Here is a 19,442-nt window from a genome sequence, read left to right as displayed (position 1 = left end):
ATACTGTTTGAAACACACATATTATTAGTACAGCGATTAACCTACATGCCCCATCAAAAACACAGGCAAGAGGTCAAAGATGGAGCAGCGCGTGAGCAACAGTAAACAGATGACTTTTTTTTACTTTTTTTCTGATTTCAGCCTGAACTATTTCCTCTCCTTTAAAAAATAAAAATAAATATTTATGCTTTTCAGATTTATACATTTCACTAATTTTACAGTCATTTTAACATTTCAAAACTTGACTTCCTTCCCCCCTCTTTCTGCGGCTCCTTGAATTTATTTTTAATGCCTTCTGCATATCCAAATTAACTTAATTTTCTCATTTATTCATCGACTTTAAATATATACTCTTATGAAACTGCAGGTTATTACAATAATCCTGCCAATGTTCTTATCTGTTTACAATTTATCTGTAAATATTCAATAAACCATTTCCATTATTTTATTTTTAAAAAGGAGTTTGTTATCTTGATTTCTTATTCTTCTGGTAAGTTTTGCCATTTCTGCATATTCCATAAGTTTTTGTATCCATTCTTCCTTTGCTGGGACTTCTGCTTCTTTCCATTCTGGGGCGAGTAGCATTCTTGCCGCTGTAGTTGCATACATAAATATATTTCTATAGAATTTAGGTAGTTCTGTCCCTATAATTCCCAAAAGAAAAGCTTCTTGTATTATTATTTTTTACAAACATTATTTTTAACACCCTTTTCAATTCATTACAGATCATTTCCCAGTAAGCTTTAACCTCACTACAAGCCATATGATAAAAAGAAAACTATTTCCTTTCCTTAATGCAGGGCTGGGAAACCTGCTGAGATCGCCAAGGGCAAGGGATGAAAGAAGTTATGGTCCATCAGGATGGCAGACTCTCCTTCACTGGAGCTTTTTAAGCAGAGGTTGGATGGCAAACTGTCAGGGATTCTTTAGCTGTGATTTCAGCATTGCAGCAGGTTGGACTAGATGACCCGCTGGGGTCCCAACTCTACCCTTCTATGATTCTAGGACCTGGAGGGTAGGGATGTGGGAGACATCTGATTAAGTTCCAATACAGGTGAACTTACCTCTTTTGCACTTTCTGGAACAATATGCAAAACTGAAACACAATCATCTTTCCGAATTTGCACCTCTATTAACTTTGCAATGTGGTTCTTTAGCCATGTATTGGATACAAAAATACATGCGCCGGAGGAACGTCTGCATGTAAATGCACACGCTATGAAAACTGCATACAAAATGGAACTCACTGCTGCAGGAGGCGGCGATGGTCGCCAACTCAGATGGCTATAATAATAATAATAATAATAATAATAATAATAATAATAATAATAAAAATAATAATTTATTTATACCCCGCCCATCTGGCTGGGCTTCCCCAGCCACTCTGGGCAGCTTCCAAAAAATATTAAAATACTGTAATACATCAAACATTAAAAGCTTCCCTAAACAGGGCTGCCTTCAGATGTCTTCTAAAAGTCTGGTAGTTGTTGTTCTCTTTGACATCTGGTGGGAGGGTGTTCCACAGGAAGGGCGCCACTACTGAGAAGGCCCTCTGCCTGGTTCCCTGTAACTTAAAGAGGATTGGACAAATTTGGGGAGGCTATCGATGGCTACTAGCCAGGATGGCCATGCTCTGCCCTCCACAGTCAGAGGGAGAAATGCTTCCGAATACCAGTCTGTGGAAACCACAGGAGGGAAGAGGGCTCTTGTGCTCAGGCCCAGTTTGTAGGTTTCTTATTAAAAAGGCATCTGGTTAGCACTGCGAGGGCAGGAGGCTAGATTAGATGGCCATTGGCAAAGATGTCTCCACCCCCCTTAATCCTGGTCCAATGGAAAAGTATTTAAAAACATTTAAAACATCAAAATTCATTAAAATTATCTTGAAAACAGAATTATCAAAAAGTATCAAAAATATCAATATCAAAATGTTGGGGAGATATTATAAAATGCATCAGTGTAAATAGCCACAAATTGATAAAGTATCTTAAGCATTTCACATCACAGCGTATTGGGATGGAAAGTTTGTTTCTTTATCTTTAATATATACACATGTGATTAAATTAAACCATACTTTATTGTTTTCTTTAAAAACTTTTTTTTTAAAATAGAACTTGGAGAAGTTCTCCCCAAAAGCATGTAAAATCACAGTGGCCTCCCTGTCCCCTTAATGCCCATGTGAACACTTTCATGCATGTGCAATAGAGACTGAGATATCTCCGCCTGCCACCCAGAAATTCCTGGGAAGGGAGCAATACTCTCCAAAAACAGAAGTCGAGTCACAGCAACTCCTGCAAACTTTTTCACAAGACTTATATAATAGGTGAAGATAAGGTCAGGGACAGGTGGCCAGAAAACAGAGATGGCCCTTTGTAAACTGGGACCATAGAATCATAGAATTGTGGACTGGAAGGGACCCCTGGCAGTTCTCTAGTCGAACCCTCTGCAATGCAGGAATCTCAGCTGAAGCATCCATGACAGATGCCTTAGCCTCTGGAGTCTGCCCCCACAAGCAACCTCTGACACGAAAGGCTTGTCGGTGCCTGTTGCGCTGTCTGCATCAAAATAAGATGTTCTTGTTTTCTCAGCACACCACAAGCTGTTCTCCCTCCCTTCTCGTTTTGGTCTCTCGAGTTTGTTCTCACCGTGAACCGACCGACTGGTTGCTCAGTCACATGTTTGTGGTGTTCCCTGTCTCAAACCGCAAGAGGTTTTGTAATCAGGAGAGAACAAAATACTTGCTCGGTTTCTGAAGAAAGCCAAACACAGGAGCTAGCAGTGTTTGGGATCGCTTCCCCTTTCTTGGAAATGCTGCATAGCTAATCTTCATACAGTGGTACCTCGGGTTAAGAGCTTAATTCGTTCTGGAGGTCCGTACTTAACCTGAAACTGTTCTTAACCTGAGGTACCACTTTAGCTAATGGAGCCTCCCGCTGCTGCCGCGCCACAGTTTCTGTTCTCATCCTGAAGTAAAGTTTTTAACCCGAGGTACTATTTCTGGGTTAGCAGAGCCTGTAACCTGAAGCGTCTGTAACCCGAGGTGCCACCGTATTCAGCTGGCCAACAGCTGCCATAAGAAGAGAAAAAGACTAGGAGGGATTGGTGTGGGGGAGGACTATCACCTCCAACCATGAGGCAATGCTGTCCAGTTTTGCTCTTCTGCACTCAGTGGTGGTGGCAGAAATTCGTGGAGTGGGGCACAGAAGGGGCAAAGTCTATTTCAAAGTGGGCGAGTTGCATGTCACATAGTGAGCTATCGGAAAGAAAGCAGTATATGGTGACAGGAGTGCAGTGATCGGGAGGGGGCAAGTAGAGGGGCCAGCTCCTTGTTTTTTGTCCCCCCTGCACCCCCCCCAACACCACCTATGCCTTCTAAGAACATCAGAAGAGCCTGCTGGGTCAGGCCAACAGAAACCAGCAAGCAGGATTCGCATAGAAGAGAACCTTCTCCTCCTGCAGCTTCCAGCAACTAGCATTCATAAGCATTGCTGCCTCTGACTGTGGAGGCAGAGCATAGCCGTCGTGACTAGTAGCCACCAATAGCTGTGGTCTAAATTGCTGAGCCTCTTGGGCTTGCTGGTCGGAAGGTCGGCGGTTCGAATACCCATGACGGGGTGAGCTCCTGTTGCTCCGTCCCAGCTCCTGCCAACCTAGCAGCTCGAAAGCACACTAGTGCAAGTAGATAAATAGGTACTGCTGTGGCGGGAAGGCAAACGGCATTTCCACGTGCTCTGGTTTTTGTCATGGTGTCCAGTTGTGCCAGAAGCAGTTTAGTCCTGCTGGCCACATGACCCAGAAAGCTGTCTGTGGACAAATGTTGGCTCCCTCAGCCTGAAAGCAAAACAAGCATCGCAACCCCATAGTCGCTTTTGACTGGACTTAACCATCCAGGGGTCCTTAACATTTTACCTTACCATGAATTTATCCAATCCTCTTTTAAAGCCATCCAGGTTGGTAGTTATCACTGCCTCCTGTGGGAGGGAGTTCTGTAGTTTATGTATTGTGTGAAAGACTTTCTTTTTTCTATCTTGAATCCTTCCAACTATTGGCTTCACTGGATGCCCACGAGTTCTAGCACTATGAGAGAGGGAGGAAAACTTTGCTATATCCACCTTCTCTATGCCATGCATAATTTTATAAACTTCCATCATGTCACCTCTTACTCTTATCAGGCGAGGGCCTAGATCATACAGGGATTCCTGACGCCTGGATGGCCGCACGCCCCCCCCCCCCCCCGCCCCCAACCATGAAGCCTGCTTCTGTCTCCTCCAGAGGAGATTTGACTTTTCTAAAAGCTGGTCTGGCTTTCTACTCATTGGGGAATTGAGGAGAGAGATTCAGGCCACTTCCAAACTGTCATTATGTTGTGGGTATCATTAAATTGTATAGCAGCAGATTCAGCTTGCGCAATTAAAATGGGTTTGGAGCCCTTGCTCACCAAACCTATTTCCTTCCCACCCACCTACCCTGGACCAATAAAGCGAGATGAGTGCCGCAACCCCAGAATTAGTCACGACTGGACCTAATGGTCAGGGGTCCCTTTAAACATTAGGATAATGACACAACATCAGTTTATATAAGGATGTATGGGAGTATCTTGTATTTTTGTAAACATATTTTCTCTTATATATTAGTTTGTTGTTCTTTTTCCCCTCCCCCTCACTTTTCCTTCTTTTTTTCTGTATCACTTTATTTGTTTTAATTGAAATTACTTGAATAATAATAATAATAATAATAATAATAATCCTTTAGTGTCATGTGCCCAGTCCTGTAGAATATTCTGCCAGTAGAGATTCAGCAGGTACCTTCTGTGTAGGGCTACCATATGTCCAGATTTTCCTGGACATTACTGGGATTTCAAAGGAAGAATTGATGTCTGGGGGTGCTTTCTGAATTTTTTTTTTTAATATGGCAACCCTACTTCTGTGCCATCTTTTAGACATCTCCTGCAAGCTTTCCTATTCTGTCAGGCTTCTGCAGGCAATTAACAATATACCTTTCCACAATAAGTTAGCCGATTTCAGCATTTTTATATGCTTTTTATCGCATGGTTTTACACAGGATTGTTGTATACCACTGTTACGTTGTGGGTTGACATAGCAGACGACACAGCGATTTCTCCAAGTAGCTCTTTATTTTGTAAGCTGGAATAGAACTGACTGCAAACAGCTCAGCCGGCCTGCTTTTATAGGCAGCCGGCTGTCAACATTGTAGCAACAACAGCCCAGCGTTTCCCACCTAAAATAACTGACGTGGACCTGAGTGAAAACTATCTACAGACCTGAGTGAAAACTATATACAGTATCCCCCTGCTGGCCCAGGGTGAAACTTCACTACATAACAACCACTGTGGTTATTTATTTCTTCCTTTTTTAAAATGAATAGTGGTATATAAACACAGGCCGCAGGCTGCTGCTTTTACGTGCCATAGAATTTGGGTGACCTTGATGCAGGATTTTGCTCTGTTATCTCAGACAGGCCTGATCAAGCTGCATGCTTAATCTATTGCTCACCCTGATATTTTATAGCTTCTTTGTCTGTTTGGCACCATCAGCTGCGCATGGCGGTTAACGTGTTGCAAGAGGACAAGGGAATGCCCAAAGGAGATTATAAAAACTGGAGATAAAAAGAAGGGGAAACAGATTGGGGGGTGGGGGCAGACCAGAAGTGGTGGTGGGTGGCTTGGAATCTGCAATTATTTTTCTTAGCATTAGTTACAGTGGGTTAAGGGAGCTAACCTTTTATGAACAGTGTGCGCGCGTGTGCGCGTGCGCAACATGTTGTGTAACATGTTGATCGAGCATTCATTCTGATCTATCATCTATCTATCATCTATATCTATCTATCTATCATCTATATCTATCTATCTATCTATCTATCTATCTATCTATCTATCTATCTATCATCTATCTATCATCTATCTCTCAGAACGAATGTTCATCCTCTGTATTAACTTAATGCAAAACTGTACAGAGCGAAGCTTGATAAAAGGGTTTGTAGGGAACAGCCTACAGATGGCTGCCTGTCTTTAGGCCCAGGATAGCAAATGCTCCCTCTCTCCCTCTGTAATTGTGCATCAATGGGACGAAGAGCCTGGCATTTTGCCTAGTGAAAGCAAACAGCCGGGCAGTTCTGAGAAGTACTGGGAGCACGGTACAGTTATGTAACCTTATGGAAACAATGCAGCCTCAGAGGAATAAACTGCTCCTGGAATACGATGTGCAGGAAACATTGCTGCCTCTGTGCCCCACCTCGAAGGGCAGGTCCGTGCGTGCATGCTCTTTCTAGAATGCACGCTGCAATCTGAGCATGGTTGGGATTGTCATAGAAAATATAGGGGGTTTGGCTTTTGCTGCCCAACTCCCTTACGGACTGAGTCCCCTAAGTCCATGATAGGTCAGAGATGAATGGATGGAGGCAAGATCCATGGAAAGCAAGGCAGATCTTTATTTATTTTTTCCTGTTGCAGCAGAATTGCCTCCCCTCCTTGCAAGGAGGTAGGAGAGGCCCCGAACAATGGTGCAGCAAGCCTCTGCAAATACTTTTAAAATTGCCCACCCTGTACCCCAAGACCACCTCCCAAAACATCACAGGAGGAGGCAGTCTCCAGCAGAAATTTGAGAGTGTTGCTTCCTTCCTGTCTGCCAGGGTCCCTGATAATGCCTTACTTGACTGCATTTTCTGGGTAGCCTGGCCATTCCTTTGAGATGATAAATACTTCAGTTCCTGAATCTCTTACACATATTGATAGTTTGCTTAGCAGATAACTTGCCAGACTGTACTTGCAGGGAGGTGTAAGCTGCTACAATCAAAGACAAATGGAAAGCTTTTCCCATTTCCTTCCTCCTTGCAGAGAAATATTTGAGGTCAATTTGGGAGAGTCAAAATGGCTTTAGGGTTGCTCTTCCTGTACTATTTCAGACACGTGGTTTCTATACTTATGTATGTGTTTGCCTTGTAGATTTATGAACATTTACCATATTTTTCGCTCTATAAGACGCACCAGACCATAAGACGCACCTAGTTTTTGGAGGAGGAAAACAAGAAAAAAAATATTCGGAATTTCAGAAGCCAGAACAACAAGAGGGATCGCTGCGCAGTGAAAGCAGCGATCCCTCTTGCTGTTCTGGCTTCTGGGATAGCAGCACAGCCTGCACTCGCTCCATAAGACGCACACACATTTCCCCTTACTTTTTAGGAGGGAAAAAGTGAGTCTTATAGAGCAAAAAATACAGTATTCTACATCTGAGACCTTAGAATTCTTATAACAGGATTGCTTTGTGTTGTTGCTGTTTTGCTCTATCTGAATTGCTTACTGTCTGGGTAACACGTATGACCGTCCCAGCACCATATAGCATCTGGGCTATGTGCTTGCAAAACGTTGGCCTCTTTGCTCCAGTGCCTTTCAAGAAGCTTCTGGAGCATGTGGAACATACATCCCTGTGGCTTTTGGCTTCAAGCAGGCAAACGAAGGGGACCTGGGCCAATAGCTGCTGGAAAAACACACCTAAATAAATGGTCCCAGAAGATGAAATGGGAAGGAAACAGAGAGTTGCATAGATTTGCACTGGCCAGCTTTTCCAAAGAACTCAAGGCGCTGGGTGTCTATTGTAGGCTGAAAATATCTCCTGTTTATAGCTGCAGGAGTCAGTGGTGTAGCTCTGGGGTGGGAGGGGTGGGATAGGAAAGGGGTCCCTTTTAAATGGACCATTAAGGGGCAGTGATGGCTGCCAACCTGCAGGATAGCTTAGAGCCTGCAGGATAGCTCAGTTGGTAGAGCAGGAGACGCTTAATCTCAGGGTTGCGGGTTTGAGCCCCACGATGGGCAAAAAGATTCCTGCCTTGCAGGGGGTTGGACTAGATGATCCTTGGGGTCCCTTCCAATTCTACAATTCCACGATTCTGTGGCTGAGCCTAGCTCCAAAGCAGATGCAGTATTAGTTAGAACAGGTGTATTATTTTATAATGCCCTTTGTCACGCTCCAGGGCAGTGACAAAGTTATCAAAGCTGGAAAGTTATCAAAAAGAATATAACTCAAACACTGTGTCATAAACTAGAAGGCCCCAGGATGATCAGGAATGCAGGATGAAGGGATCTGGAAGATTAGATCTATGTAGTCTGGGAAAGTAATAAAAGGCCTTTGGCCAGTGTGTGGAAAACACAAATGAGCTGGATCCAGACTTCCATTCGGTGAGCTTATAGAGCAAGCCTACAGAGTTTTCTGCTTGGTTCAGTGGGTCTTGTTGCCATGTAATGGTGGACAGGATCCCAACCCCGGTTCCCATCAAAATTAATGGCTCTGTTTCCCAATTTACTTAGGTTGCAATCATAACTCCACCTACATGGGAGTAAGCCCCACTTAATTCATTGGGCCTGGCTTCTGAGTAGATGAGGTTAGCCTTGTGTGGTTAGTCTGGATAAAGAAACTGATCCGTAGTAAACTGACCACTACAGTTTCCTTTGAAAACAAGCTTAATGGTTACTAGAAGAGGTTTTCTTTCTTCATTATTCTGAATTACATTTTATATCCCATCTCTCCCCTCATTTTATTCTCACAACAATCTTTCGAGGTAGGCTAGGCTGAGCGAGGGGTGACGAGTCCAACACCAGCCAGTGAGCTGCATGGCTGAGCAGGGATTCGAACCCAGAGCTTCCCAAACCTAGTCCATGCCAGCTCTAGCATGGACAGATCTGCTGTAGACCTCCTAGAACATACAGCGAAATGGTGGCAACTGAAACGCATCGGGTGCCAGCAGTGGTGTAGCGGTTAGAGTGTCAGACTAGGGCGTGGGAGACCAGGGTTCAAAACTCTATCCTTAGCCTAACCTAACTTACAGGGTTGTTGTGTGAGGATAAGGCTACTTGCCACAATGGCTGTGCTCTACCTCTGCAGCTGGAGGCAGTAATGCTTCTGAACACCAGTTGCTGGAAACCGCAGGAGGGTTTCCAGTCTTGTGTTCGACTCCTGCTCATGAGTTTCCCACTGGGACATCTGGAAAGAGGATGCTGGAATAGATGGGCCATTGGTCTGATCCAGCAGGCTCTTCTTTAGTTCAAATGTGGGCGAGCATCACAGGAGGTGGCTCAGTTTGCAAAGCACACCTAGTCAAGGCTCAAGAGGCAAGAACACATCACCTGCCTGGGCGCTTGACAGCTGGTTTTGCAGCTCTGACTGGGCTGCTAAAACCGGAGGTTTCTGACGTCCCTGTCCACTGCCTTTGGTTTTGGAGGTGGGCGGGGGGAGGGGCGGGTTCATTGGCGTTTTCACAAGTCTGCTGATGCTTTAAGTCAGCCCATTTGGCTCCCCCCACACCGCAACTTCCTCTAGAGAGAGCTAAATCAAGGTTCTCTGCTCCATCCGGAACAAGCTGTTCCTTTTTGCGCTTCCTGCCTCCGGAAACTATTCTGCAGAATTTGGGGTGGCAGCAGAACAGGCCCCAGACCAAAAAAAGTGTGGCAGAGGTAGCTCTACAGAGGAGAGATGCACAAGAGGTCGAACAACCGCTTTCATGGGGCTGGTTTAGCTTTGACTTGGGAAGAGTGTAAGCTTTCAGGTCTCACAGAAATCAATGCTGGACCAAAGGGTTTGGTGACGCTCAGCGGCTTGCACGCTTCTGTGCTGACCTAATAGAAATTTTGTTACGATTTCACCCCTTCTTCCCTTTGCTTCTTGCTTTCTCTCCATTCTTCCTTGTATTCATCATACACAAATCATCTTTTCAAACGCCGCTGCCTCTGACTCCAAGCTTTCAGTCGAGCTACTCTTTATGTGTCGGCATAAAAACAGGGGTTATATGAGATCTAAACAGAACGCTTACCAGTAATCTGGCTGATGCTCTGAGCCGATTGAAGTTTCTGAGTCGTCTTCAAGGGCAGCCCCACATAGAGTGTGTTGCAATAATCCAGTTTGGAAGTTACCAGAGTTAAGAGTGGAAAGATTTGACAGGCAGAGAAACTGAAATAATCTTTCACCCATCTCTACCACTAAGGCAGTTCCTAATATTCTCCCACTCAGCCTTCCTAAGAAAAGTTACTTAGGAAATTTCCATTCCCAATACTGTGTATGGTGTTCTCTTATCAAGATAGCTGCTGCCCTAGCAGAGCCCCCCTCCTCCTTTAATTATTAAGATCATTTCCATATCAAAGTCTCTCACCTCAGTTTATTCTCACAAAAACCCTGTGTGTTGGTGAGTTAGGTTGCTGAGAGAAAAGCACTCTGTGTAAGCTAGGAATATCCAAAGTCTGTTTTAGGGGCCTAATCCGGCCCTCGCAGGTCAATTTAATATGTCCTGAGGTAAAATCCTAAAAAAAAAGCTCAGTAACTCACACATGTTCAACTTCATCAAATCTGGCCCTCTTTGAAAAAAATTTGGGCACCCCTGGTGTAAGCTCACCTGAACTCTGTCCTTGTTCCTTCACACATGTCCAAGACTGGGTTGCCTCCCTAACATTCAAAGCAGGTTTTTCAGATGTGCTTTTCACAACCAGCCTCTGGGGCCTGATCCTGCCAGACCATGACTTGCACCATGTGTAAAAGATGAGCATGTCAGTTTCTGAACACTTCCTTCCCACCATGCTTCAGGGCAGCATCTGACACATGCCAGAGGGCAGCAGGACATGTGGAAATGGCCACATCCTGCCAACAGCCTGCTGAGGGAGAACCACAACAATTTTACCTGTTGGAATCAGAGGATAACCTGAGGAATTTGCTCCTGGGCAAGCAAACTTCACATTCTCTTGGGCACACGTGGGTCACTCCTGGGCACAGAAGGCAGAGGCAGCAATTAGAATTAGGGCGATGCACACTGGAATTGACAAGGCAGACAGCATCCCTGGAATGGCACAGAGGATGTGAGGAAGCCACAAAAGGATGATCTTCACACCTGCCCCATCCCAGCTAAACCATCCAGGTGAAAGCAATGCCTGGGTCTTGGGAGGCTATTCTCCTTGCTGTGGGAAGCCCACAAGCAGGCCACCTCCCAACAACTGTTAGTCACAGGTAAGGTAAAGGTAAAGGTACCCCTGACCATTAGGTCCAGTCATGGCCGACTCTGGGGTTGTGGCGCTCATCTCGCTTTATTGGCCGAGGGAGCTGGCGTACAGCTTCCAGGTCATGTGGCCAGCATGACTAAGCCGCTACTGGCGAACCAGAGCAGCGCATGCAAATGCTGTTTACCTTCCCGCCAGAGTGGTACCTATTTATCTACTCGCACCGGCGTGCTTTCAAACTGCTAGGTTGGCAGGAGCTGGGACCGAGCAACGGGAGCTCACCCCATCGCGGGGATTTGAACCACTGACTTTCTGATCGGCAAGTCCTAGGCTCTGTGGTTTAACCCACAGCACCACCCATGTCCCATGATCATAGTTAGGTAGCATATAAACGTATTAATTTATATTTAATTTTCACTTTCTTCTGTGTATATTGTAATGTTCTCTTGCTGCTATGGCCATTGGCTGAGGCGAATAAAGTTTCTATTCTATTCTAAAACGTATTAAACAATTCTCTCTCTCTCTCTCTCTCTCTGAAACAAACAAACAAAAACCCTATAATTGCCTGTGTGGATGAGTCAATGCTGCTGAAAGATTTGGAATGGTTACAATTTTAGAAGCATCCATTTAAGGGGAAAATTTTGGTATCTGAAGTTTCCTGCATCTTGCCGAGGCCTTAGCTTGTGACTCCCCCCTGGCCCTTTCCCTCTCTGTCCATTAGATAAACTTCCTGCCATTTTGGATTTGAGTCGAAAACAGGAAATGCTGCAGAGTGGGGATGGTTTTACTCCCAGACAGTTTACACATTCTATTTGAGGGCTTAAGCCTCTGAGCACACTTGGAAAAGGCAGATATAACATTACAGGACACAGGCTTATTTAAGACTATATAGAACACCTATTATCAGTAATGATGGCATTCACAGGTGGATAATACTCCCCCCCCCCCTAAATCTTTACTATTTGTAAAGGGAATATTTGTATGAGTTAGTACTTTATCAGACCATCCAAGTGTCCCTATTTTCCAGGGTTCAGTCCCGGATTTACAGAAGCGGTCCTGGTTTCTGATTTTATTCCAGAATGTCCTGCTTTTCCTTAAAGGTAAAGGTACCCCTGCCCCTAAGGGCCAGTCTTGACAGACTCTGGGGTTGTGCGCCCATCTCACTTAAGAAGCCAGGGGCCAGCGCTGTCCGGAGACACTTCCAGGTCACGTGGCCAGCGTGACATCGCTGCTCTGGCGAGCCAGAGCCGCACACAGAAACGCCGTTTACCTTCCCGCTGGTAAGCGGTCCCTATTTATCTACTTGCACCCGGAGGTGCTTTCGAACTGCTAGGTTGGCAGGCGCTGGGACCGAGCAGCGGGAGCGCACCCCGCCGCAGGGATTCGAACCGCCGACCTTTCGATCGGCAAGTCCTAGGCGCTGAGGCTTTAACCCACAGCGCCACCTGCGTCCCATTGCTTTTCCTTAGGATGTCCCTATTTTCATCAGAGAAATGTTGGAGGGTAATGCCTGATTATCACTTTGGAGCCAAGCTGTATCTTTGTACTTTCGTCCTTCCAGGCTGTGACACTTTATCTTTGATTTTTCCGCTTTCTTTCTTCTCGCTGTGCTTTTGTTAATACAGCTGTACAGTACCTTGGAAACTGAACAGAATCCATTCCGGAAGTCCATTCAACTTCCAAAACGTTCAGAAACCAAAGAGAGGCTTCTGATTGGCTGCAGTGAGCTCTTGCAGCCAATCAGAAGCCATGGAAGTCCTGTCACATGTTCGGCTTCCAAAAAAATGTTCGAAAACCGGAACACTCACTTCTGGGTTTCGATCGTTTGGGAGCTGAAATGTACAAGTACCAAGGCGTTCGACAACCAAGGTACGACTGTATATCAATAATGATATTGATAGCAGAATAGCTAAGGCAGTTCTAGGCTGCATCAACAGAAGTACATTATCCAGATCAAGGGAAACCATAATACCACTCTGTTCTGCCTTGGTCAGACGCCACCAGGGGTCCTGTATCCAGTTCTGGGCGCCACAGTTTAGGAAGGTTCTTGACAAGATGGAAGGTGTGCAGAGAAGGGTGACAAAATGATCAAGGGTCTGGAAACCAAGCCTTGTGAGGAACAGTTGAGGGCAATGCGGGTGTTTAGCCTGGAGAAGAGAAGACTGAGAGGGGATACGACAGCCAACTTTGAATACAGGTGACAAATGTTTTGCGTGGAGCAAAACATGCATTGGTGGAGCATTGCAAGCCCATTCTGCCTGCCCCATTTTCTGGCCACTTGCGGGATGTGGCAATGCACACGGCCACACACATATTGAATGCACGTAAAAGTGTTACCTGTAGCTGAAGAACCATCAAATGGAAGATGGAACCAGCTTGTTTTCTGCTGCTCCAGAGTAGGACCCAAACGGATGGATTCAAAGGATAAAAAACTAGATTCCAACTAGACCTTAGGAAGAACTTTCTGAAGGTAAGAGCTGTTTGACAGGGGAACAGACCGCCTTAGAAAATGGTGGGCTCTCCTTCACTGGGGGTTTCTAAGCATAGGTTGGGTGGTCATCTCTGAGGGATTATTTAGTAGCAATTTAGGTGATCTTTGGGGTAACTTCCATTACAACAATTCTATGCTTCGATTAAAATACTTTAAGGGGGGGCGGTGGCTACAATGGGGACAAGAAAACCAGTTTTGTGTCAGATTAAGTATTGTCTGCAAAGCTTAACTCTGGACTGCTTGTGAAAAATAGGCTCAGCTCAGTTTGGGGGAGACAGGAGACGCAGAGCTGTGAAGGGAATCCTTCGCAGCACTTGAAACTGCTGGGTGTGGGGAGATAAGCACATCTGTGATCAAGTTGGAGCCTCTGCCAGGCCTTGTGTGGTGTGCAGATAAGGGCCTTGGGATCGTGTTCCTGCTCTCGATCCCTCCCCTCGTTCCTATCAGGGGTGTGTCCCAGGGCTGGCCAGGACTTTCTGCACGTAGGCTTGGCTGAAGAGGAAAACAAGGGCGAGGGAATCACGCGGGTGGGGACGGGATCCGTAACCAGCCTTCGTGCAGCAGGTGCGTTTCATCCAAACCCTTCTCTGGTTTGTCAACGGCCGTTTGCCAGACGCTGCTCCCCCTTCCAGGGACAAGAGGCAGGCGAAAGTGATGGTGGCAAAGAAAAAACAGATTCCATGCAAAACCCTGCTCCCAATCCGTCAAACTGCACCAAATGAAAGCAGATTTCTGCCGCAGTCAACTAAGCTATTGCATTATTTGGAGTGGTGGATTTGCATCTATTCTGCAATTTGCTCATTCAGCAGTGCTCTTCAGAGCTGCTTTATTGTTCCCAGCCTGCAAGGCTGAGTTCCCACACTCCTGATTTTAGAAACAATTCATGGTGTGTACGTTACAATGGTACCTCAGGTTACAGACGCTTCAGGTTACAGACTCCGTTAACCCAGAAATAGTACCTCGGGTTAGGAACTTTGCTTCAGGATGAGAACAAAAATTGCGCAGCAGCGGTGTGGCGGCAGCAGGAGGCCCCCATTAGCTAAAGTGGTACCTCAGGTTAAGAACAGTTTCAGGTTAAGAATGCAGCTCCAGAACAAATTAACCTGAGGTACCACTGTACTTTGGACCTGAATCTGGTCTATATATGAAGCCTGTCCCTGAAACTCTTTGTCGTGGGTCTGAAATTCAGAGAGAGAGAAAGATTTGGAGGCTGAGGGTCAAGTTTACACATGACTCTGCATGCTACAGAAATAAAATGGTGATGGGATGTGATACGCAGCAAAGGCAATCTTTGCATGCCCAGAGGTACTCTGTGTCATCACTGCATCCTTGAGGCACGGCCAAGTCTTGGCACAGGAATTAAGTAGCAGCTTCTGTCCAAATCAAGTCCTGCTTGCATTTGACCATGAGCATAAACTCGTCTCTCCCTGCGTAAGTGGTCTGTGGACAGGAATGCCCGGCCTCCAGGTATTCTTGGAAAGTGTTTGCTCTTCTTCAGCTGCCACCAAAGGAAAATTCCATTCCACTGGAAACAGTGACGTCGCTCCCCAGCCCTCGACACACCCACCTTGACCTTCCCTCAAACCCCCTGCCCTACGATGTCCCCAAGGAGGAATCTGACCCCAGCAGGAAAGCTTTTCTCGCTTTTTTGGTAAAGGTTCTTTTTCCCCTCCTCCTTTTATAATGTATATAAACCAGAGAGGACCGTTAAAACAACAGATGAAAATTAACAGAGGAAAAGCAAAAGTATAACATAGACAAATAGAATGAGTGCAGTTGCACATGGGTTAAAATAACAAAAGTCCAAGCGAAAAATATCAGCATTATCTGATTTTCAACTGTAGTTGTAGATTTGCCAGACTTGTGATGAGAGTTGCCTTGAAAAGGATGGTTCCATTGCATATGTAATAAAGGAACGACAAATCGTACCAAAAGTGCCTGGAGGTTCTAGTCGAAATCTCAAATTTTGTGTAATTTTCTCCATTGTAGCTATATTCCGGAGTTACCAAGCATTCAGTGTAAGATGCTGGGCTGTTTTCCACTGAGCCACAATTACTATTTGAGTCGCCACGGTCAGATATATGACCAGCTCTTTTGACAATGCATCTACACTGGTGCCATCAAAAAATATTCAGCAACCTTAATTTTGGACAGCAAACAATAGTTCCTTTAGACCTATTTCTGCCAAAATTAAATCATCAAAATCTTGCACCAACTTACATTCCCACCATAAATTATAATAGGTTGGCAGAGCAGGAGACACGTAATCTCAGGGTTGTGGGTTCAAGCCCCACGTTGCACAAAAGATTCCTGCATTGCCGAGGGTTGGACTAGATGACTCTCGTGGTCCCTTCCAACTCTACAGTTCCATGATTTCATGTACCAAGTTTATTGTGACACAACTACCTCGATCCTGCTCACATCCCTCCTGCTGTGTGATGTCCCCAAAGAGGAATCTGGCCACAGCCTGACACCCAGAGCCCCCAACAGCAATATGTCCTTTCCAGTTTCCATGAAATACCAAACAGCAGCATTGGGGAGAAGAAATCGTGGGAGGCAGGGGGAGGCAAAACTAAACACAGTGTGGTACAATGGTTAGAGCGTGAGCCTAGGAATGAAAGAAACCCAGGTCTAAATCCCTGTTCACTGAGTGACCTTGGATGACTCTCTCTCTCTCTCTCTCTCTCTCTCTCTCTCTCTCTCTCTCTCTCACACACACACACACACACACACACACAGCCTGGCCCACCTCACAGGGTTGTTCTGATGAACAAATGCACAATTTATTTATTTTCCTTTGCTGCTAATTTTGGAGAGAGGGAACAGCAGCATGAGGCGCAGGTGCCTCAACTGCAGAATATTTTCATTCAACCATCTCTCCGACTCTGGAGATTTCAGCAGGCGTTGCCCACCATAAGGGCTAGGAACTTGGATTTCTATCAAACATGGAAGATTGTCATGAGAATTTCCTGCCCCAATGCTCTAGGTTACAGGTAGGTAGCCGTGCTGGTCTGCCGTAGTCGAAACAAAATTTTAAAAAATCCTTCCAGTAGCACCTTAGAGACCAACTAAGTTATTGGTATGAGCTTTTGTGTGCATGCACATGAAAGGTCACTCAGTGAATAGGGGTTTAGACGTGGGTTTCTTTCATTCCTAGGCTCACGCTCTAACCATTGTATCTGAAGAAGTGTGCATGCACACGAAAGCTCATGCCAATAACTAACTTAGTTGGTCTCTAAGGTGCTACTGGAAGGATTTTTTAAAATTTTGTTTCTGCCCCAATGCCACATTCTGGGCCCCTTCAGAACTGGGGCACACACACAAATCTGCCTGTTAGGGGAAGGGTTGTATATCAGCAGTTGAGCTTTGCATCTCCAGGTAGGAATGTTGAAACCCTGGAGAGATGCTGCCAGTCAGTGCAGGAAACACACTGAGCAACGGTTTGACTTCATTGTAAGTTTGGCCCTTTCACTCAAACCGATGGTGGCGCGTATTGCTTTGCTATTGACACACAATAGCAGGAAGAAGCAGCCCCCTAAGTGCGTGCAGTCAGAAATTTACCCTGGCCACCTCCCCTAGAGCACAGGAACATGAAATCCTCAAAGTGCGTCAGCAGAGGGGTCAGCCAAGTAGGGCTGGCGTTGTCCGGAGGCCTTTGTCAGAAGCAGAGCCCAGATGCCAAGGATGGCAGTTGTTGACTGTACAGAGTTACAAACTCCTTCTTTTCACCCTAGACCTTCCCCATCACTCTGTCCCCTCGTCCGTCATGCGTCTGGTGCATTCCCAGCTGCCGGAATAAAGTCCAGGGCACACGAAGAGCCCTGCTGGATCAAAATTGACAGTCAATCCTGGATCAGTCCCCAACTTCTTGTCACTTTAAAGATTGTGAATTTCACTTTAAAACACAAAAGACAACATGGGGCATCTTTTACACCAAGCAATCCAAATTTTGCATTGAGTGGTGGGGCTGGGGCCAAATTCGGCAACCAAGGGACTCTGCACAATTTCTCACATTTTTCGCATCCCGTACTCTGCAATTCTACAGGGGGAAAAATAAAGCAAGAATTCAGCAGTGTGGTGTAGTGGTTAGAGTGCTGGACCGGGACCTAGGAGACCAGGGTTCAGATCCTGACTTTGCCATGAAGCTCACTGGTTGACCTTGGGCCGGTCACTGTTTCCTCTGCCTAACCTACCTCAGAGGGTTGTTGTGGGGGTTAAATGAGCTCCTTGGAGGGGAAAGGTAGGATATAAATGCAATATATTATTATTATTATTATTATTATTATTATTATTATTATTAAAATTTCTATACCGCCCCCTACCCGTAGATTTTAGGGCAGTTCACAGCATAAAATTATGATATAAAAACACAAAGTATATAATACAAAATAAAAATAAGAACAGAAACAAACCAATAACCCCCCCTTTCCACAACACATTTAAAAGAGCATTAGATGTCAATCAGCCAAAGGCCTGGTTAAAGAGGAATGTTTTCGCTTGGCGCCTAAAGGTGTATAATGAAGGCACCAGCCAAACCTCCCTGGGGAGAGCATTCCAAAAATGGGGAGCCATTGAAGAAAAGGCTTGTTCCTGTGTTGATACCCTCTGGACATCTCATGGAGGAGGCACACAAAGATGGGCCTCAAAGGATGATCTCAGTATCCAGGTAAGTTCATATGGGAAGAGGCGGTCCTTGAGGTATTGCTGTCCTGCAGTCTGCAATAATCAAACAAACTGAGGGACTCTGGCCAATTTCTCATACTTTTGCAACCCATACTCCGTAATTTTTTCTTTTTTCTGCAGAATTCACCAAGCTTCAAATACAGTCGTACCTTGGAAGCCGAACGCCTTGCGAGTTGAACGTTTTGGCTCCCGAATGACGCAAACCTGGAAGTGAGTGATCCTGTCTGTGAACGTTCTTTGGAACCCGAACGTCCGACGCAGCTTCCACGGCTTCTGATTGGCTGCAGCAGCTTGGCTTCCAAATGCTTTGGAGGTTGAACTTCCGGAACAGATTCCGCTTGACTTCTGAGGTACAACTTTAGTTGCTTTGAGTCAGGCAGCCAAAGGTCTGAGTAGGACTGAAGCTCCCCATCTCTGAGCATGGTCAGCAACCATCCTTTCATCACCCATTGCCCTTTCACTAACCTTTGCTCTTTCAAACGCACTTTCACTAGAAATTTGGGGGTTGGTTTAATGGAGCAGGGGATTGGAAGATCTTCTGGATTTTGCTGTTCTGGATTTCCATGTAATCAGAGTGCACAGCCCTTTCGCCCCATTCTTCCTGTTCTTCTTCCTCGCCTCTTTTGCACAATCCACTGCCTGTTCCTTCCACTATATTCCGGGGGGGTGTTGTTTTTGTTTGTTACAATGGCATGTATTTTGATGTTTTTAAATTGGAAACCGCCCTGTGATCCTTGGAAGAACGGTATAGAAATTTAATTAATTAATTAATTAATTAATTAATGATAATAATAAAAATAAATACTACTTCCTCTTTCCAACTTACAAAAATCAAAAGGAGGCATTTTTAGATTGCAACTAGTCAGTGCTAAAAGTCCCGGCTGCTCCCCTGGTCTTCTGTGATGTTTCCCCCCCAGCCAAATTTGCCCTTTCATCTGCTCTTCCCAGAAACCACTACCAACATTTTGCTTCTGGCCGTTTCATTCGGAGCAGCGAAGGCTGCATTATGAACCTAAGAACCTATGACAAGCCTGCTGGATCAGGACAATGACCGCATCTAGTCCAACATCCTGGTCTCACAAGGACGCAGGTGGCGCTGTGGTCTAAACCACTGAGCCTCTTGGGCTTGCCAATCAGAAGGTCGGCGGTTCGAATCCCTGCAACGGGGTGAGCTCCCGTTGCTCCGTCCCAGCTCCTGCCAACCTAGAAGTTCGAAAGCACACCAGGGCAAGTAGATAAATAGGTACTGCTGCAGCGGTTTAGTCCTGCTGGCCACATGAA

General features: G+C 45.6%; 1 protein-coding gene across 1 annotated transcript in view; it reads right to left on the bottom strand.

The window, feature by feature from the left end:
* The window catches only part of LOC307204982 (ras-related and estrogen-regulated growth inhibitor-like protein), a 226,159-nt gene that overhangs the window by 85,893 nt on the left and 120,824 nt on the right, over positions 1 to 19,442 (bottom strand). The window lies entirely within an intron of this gene.

The sequence above is a fragment of the Podarcis cretensis genome, assembly GCF_951804945.1.
Source record: "Podarcis cretensis genome assembly, chromosome: 16".
NCBI classification, from domain to species: domain Eukaryota; kingdom Metazoa; phylum Chordata; class Lepidosauria; order Squamata; family Lacertidae; genus Podarcis; species Podarcis cretensis.
Note: the sequence above shows the minus strand (reverse complement) of the source record. Positions and strands in the feature narration are given on the sequence as shown.